Consider the following 5,109-nt stretch of genomic DNA (forward strand, 5'->3'; position numbering starts at 1 on the left):
CTAAGGATCAACTGAAGTTGTAAACCATAAATTTGCAAAGGTGCCATTAGGTCTGAGATTTCCTTCAGGTATGCTCAGCACCCTGAGAGCAGTAGGTCATGGTGTAAGAATTGAAATGCTCCACATAGGAAAAATGATGTAAAAGAGACCCAGCTGGCACTTGAGAAGTTGACGAGTCTTGTTAGGTTTATCCTGAAAACCAAAAATAAAATTTCTAAGTTCTCTCAACCATCTGAATGTACCTCTCCTCTCAGCCAAAGGCATTCCAAAGTTAACCTGAAAAACTAGTTCAGGCCATGGCAAGAAGGGAGAGTCAGACTTGCCTCATTATACTCTCCTCCCTTTTGCAATTACTGATAGAACAGATTCTTTAGGTCTGATAAGAAACATTTACAGGCCAAGCATGGTGGATCACGCCTATAATCCAAGCACTTTGGGAGGCCAAGGCAGGCAGATCACGAGGTCAGAAGATCAAGACCATCCTGGCTAACATGGTGAAACCTCATCTCTACTAAAAATACAAAAAAATTAGCTGGGCGTGGTGGCATGCACCTGTAGTCCTGGCTACTCAGGAGGCTGAGGCAGGAAAATCGCTTGAACATGGGAGATGGAGGTTATAGTAAGCCAAGATTGCACCACTGCACTCCAACCTGGGTGACAGAGCGAGACTCCATCTCAAAAAAAAGAAAAGAAAAGAAAGAGAAGAAACATTTGCAATCTACTCTCTCTAAAGCCTGACACCTGGGGGATTTATCTGCAAATAAAACTTTTATTTCTTCATAACCCCTTATCACAACCCAGACGTTCTTTTCTATTGATAATAACTCTTTCAACCAATTGCCAATCAGAAAACCTTTGAATCTGCCTAATGGCGTGAAAGCCCTGGCTTCCAGCTGTCCCACCTTTCTGACCCAAACCAATGTACATCTTACATGTATTGATTGATGTCACATGTCTTCCTAAAATGTATAAAACCAAGCTGTACCCTGACCACCCTGGGGTCATGTTCTCAGGACCTCCTGAGGCCTGTATCATGGGCCATTGGTCACTCATATTTGGCTCAGAATAAATCTCTTCAAATATTTTACACAGTCTGAGTCTTTTCATTGATAGCCATAATTCCAGAGTCTGACACTTCAGAGGTTCAACGACTTGGTTTTATCCTTTTCCTTTAGAGGTGACCAGATTTTGAGGAAGTGACAAATTATCAAATTCACAAGGGACTGGTGAATTTAAAAGTGAATTATCAAATTCACAAGGGACTGGTTGATAAAACAGAATCCCAATTAATTAATTAATCAATTTTGAGGTAGCGTGTCACCCTGTCACCCAAGCTGAGGTACAGTGGCATGATCTCGACTCACTGCAACATCCACCTCCTGGGTTCAAGCAATTCTCCTGTCTCAGTCTCCAGAATAGCTGGGATTACAGGTGCACACCACTGTGCCCAGCTAATTTTTGTATTTTTGATTTTTTATTTTTATTTTATTTTATTTTTTTAAGATGGGGTTTCACCATATTGGTCAGGCTGGTCTCGAACTCCTGACCTCAGGTGATCCACCCGCCTCAGCCTCCCAAAGTGCTGGGATTACAGGCGTGAGCCACTGCGCCTGGCTAATTTTTGTATTTTTAGTAGAGACGAGATTTCAGCATGTTGACCAGGCTGGTCTCGAACTCCTGATCTCAGGTGATCCGCCCACCCTGGCCTCCCAAAGTGCTGGGATTACAGGTATGAGCCACCATGCCCAGCCAGGAATGGATAATCTTAATGGCCAGAGCCTTTAAACTGTGATAATTAATATTCTACTCAAGAGACACATCTCTCATGGTGCCAACAGCAATACCAGTACACAAACAGCTTATTTTTCTAGAATTAGGCCATTAAGGAAAACACAAAATTGATGACAGTTTTCTAACATTTTAGCTCATCCTTAGAATATGCTCATGTCTTCTCCTCCAACCTCTACTTCAAATGACACCCTCTTGAGCTACCAGTACTGATACCCTGGTGTACATCCTCCTACACATCTTCCCAAGCACATATAAAAATATACAAATATAAATGTACATATAATCACTGATAGGATGGGTTTTTTTGTTTGTTTTGAGACAGAGTGTCACTCTGCCACCCAGACTGGAGTGCAGTGGCATGATCTCAGCTCACTGCAACCTCTGTGTCCCAGGTTCAAGGAATTCTCTTGCCTGAGCCTCCCTAGTAGCTAGGAGTAGTAGGCACCACCATGCCCAGCTAATTTTTTTGTATTTTTAGTGGAGGTTGGGTTTCACCATGTTGGCCAGACTGGTCTCGAACTCCTGACCTCAGATGATCCACCTGCCTCAGCCTTCTAAAGTGCCGGGATTATAGGTATGAGCCCCTGTGGCCAGCCTAGTGATAGGATTTTGTTTACCCAAATCGACCATTGTGAACAAATTATTTTGTGATCCTCATTTACCAATATATCATGGTCTCTGGTAGTCTAGAGGCTAGGATTCAGGGCTTTCACCAATACATCATGGATATTCCTCCTCTAATTCTAACAACTAAAAAATAGATTATTCTAACAAGTGAAAATATAACTAGTTCATTTACTTTAACCATTATACAATTTCCAACAGTTTAAATATACTATAATTCAAGCATTTTTTTTCCTTTTATCTTTCTTGAGACAAGTTCTTTCTCTGTTACCTAGGCTGGAACAGAGTGACATGATCATAGTTCACTGCAGCCTCAACCTCCTGGGCTCAAGCAATCCTCCCACCTTAGCCTCCCAAGTAGTTGCAACTACAGGCACACACCAGCATGCCCTGTAATTTTTAAATTTTTTGTAAGCATGGGATCTCCCTATGTTGGTCTCGACAAGCGATCTGCTGGGCGGCTTCCCAAAGTGCTGAGATTACAGGCATGAGCCACTCTCAGGCCTAATTTAAGCATTTTAAAACATTGATGGGCCTTGGAAATGTTTCCAGTTTTTGCCATGACAAACAAAGATGCAATAAACATCTTTGCCCTTACAACCTTATGTACCATGGTCTCTTGCAGCAAATGTTAGATTTGCAGGTAAGCCTGTTCTAATAGTCTTACTTTTGATAAATATCATCAAATTACTCTTCCAAAAATGTAGCAATTCATACTCATGTCGTCGAAATATGAATGCCTGTTTTCCTACTTTCCTATTGTGTGTTTTTGTTCATTTGGATTTTTGCCATTCTGATAGACAGAAAAAAGTATGTCATGTTTAATGTGCATTTACATGATTAGTGAGTTTCAGTATAGTGGCAGTTGAAATGGAGGTAGGAGGAGAAGACATGAGCATATTCTAAGGATGAGCTAAAATGTTAGAAAACTATTATCAATTTTATATTTTCCTAAATGGCCCAATTCTAGAAAAATAAGTTGTCTGTATACTGGTATTGCTGTGGATGCCCTGAGAGGTATGTCTCTTGAGTAGAGTATTAATTATCACAGTTTGAAGGATTTGGCCATTAAGATTATCCATTCATCTTTATTCTGAGCTCACTAAACAGTCAGCTGAAATTTCATTTCCTTTTTATGCATATTGTCCATTTGAATTTCCTTGCCTAAGAGGCAGCATAAAATATTGGTAAGTATATAAATTCTGGAGCTAGTTTTGCCATTTCTTTTACTTGTTTTTTTTTTTTGTTTTTTTTTTTGAGATGGAGTTTTGCTCTTATCACCCAGGCTGGAATGCAGTGGTGCCATCTCAGCTCACTGCAACCTCCACCTCTTGGGTTCAAGCGATTCTCCTGCCTCAGCCTCCTGAGTGGCTGGGATTACAGGGACCCACCACCACGCCCAGCTATTTTTTGTATTTTTAGTAGAGACGGGATTTCACTATGTTGGCCAGGCTGGTCTTGAACTTCTGATCTCAGGTGATCCAGCCATCTCAGCCTCTCAAAATGCTGGGATTACAGGCATGAGCCACAGTGCCCAGCCAAGTTTTGCCATTTCTGAATGATAAAGCCTTTGTGTCTCAGTTTTCCCATTTGTAAAATGGGGATAATAGTGGTACTTACTCAAAGTTGTTGTGAGGATTCAATAATAATCTGAAAAACACAGAGAACAGTACCTATTCATATTCTTTGCCTATTTTTCTATTAGGTTGTCTTTGACTTATTAATTTATGGGAGTTCTTCTAATATTAGGGATATTAGGCTTTACTATCCCATGTGTTGCATATATAGTTCCCCCCCACCTTTTTTTAAATGGAGTTTTGTTTTTGTTGCCCAGGCTGGAATGCAATGATGTGATCTCAGCTCACTGTAATCTCTGCCTCCTGGGTTCAAACAATTCTCCTGCCTCAGCCTCCTGAGTAGCTGGGATTACAGGCATGCACCACCAAACCCAGCTAATTTTGTATTTTTAGTAGAGACAGGGTTTGGCCATGTTGGTCAGGCTGGTTTTGAACTCCTGACCTCAGGTGATCCACTCACCTCCCAAGTGCAGGGATTACAAGCATGAGTCACTGCACCTGGCCTACTTTTCCCGTTTTAAAATAATGTTTTTCAGTATGCAATTTTTATTTTAAAATATGTGTACTTCAGTGACTACGTTTTCTTCATAGTTTGCTTCCCATATTGCTTAGAAAGCACTCCCTTACCTCAAGATTATACAACATTTCTCCTAAATTTTCTCTAAATTTTTTTCTCGAGATAGGGTCTCACTCTATGGTTCAAGCTGGAATGTAGTGGCATGATCATGGCTCACTGCAGCCTCAATCTCCTGGGCACAAGGGATCTGCCTGCCTCAGCCTCCCAAGTATTTAGGACTACAGGCACTTGACACCATGCCCAGCTAACTTTTAATTTTTTGTAGAGATGAGGCCCTCTTATGTTGCCAGGCTGGTCTCAGACTCCTGGGCTCAAGTGATCCTCCTTCCAAGTGCTGGGATAACAGACCTGAGACACTGTACCTGGCTGTTTTTGTTTTTTTATATTTAAATCTATCTGGAATTTTTTCACATAGGGTATAAGGCAGAAGACTAGCTCCTCCCTAGTCCCTGAATATCCAACAATGCTGGTACCATTTCTTCAATGTATTGAAATGTATCCCTTGTTATGTATCACATTCTTTTTTTTTTTTTTTTTTTT

Source organism: Cebus imitator, unplaced genomic scaffold (genome assembly GCF_001604975.1).
Source record: "Cebus imitator isolate Cc_AM_T3 unplaced genomic scaffold, Cebus_imitator-1.0 Scaffold160, whole genome shotgun sequence".
In the NCBI taxonomy this organism is placed as follows: Eukaryota; Metazoa; Chordata; class Mammalia; order Primates; family Cebidae; genus Cebus; species Cebus imitator.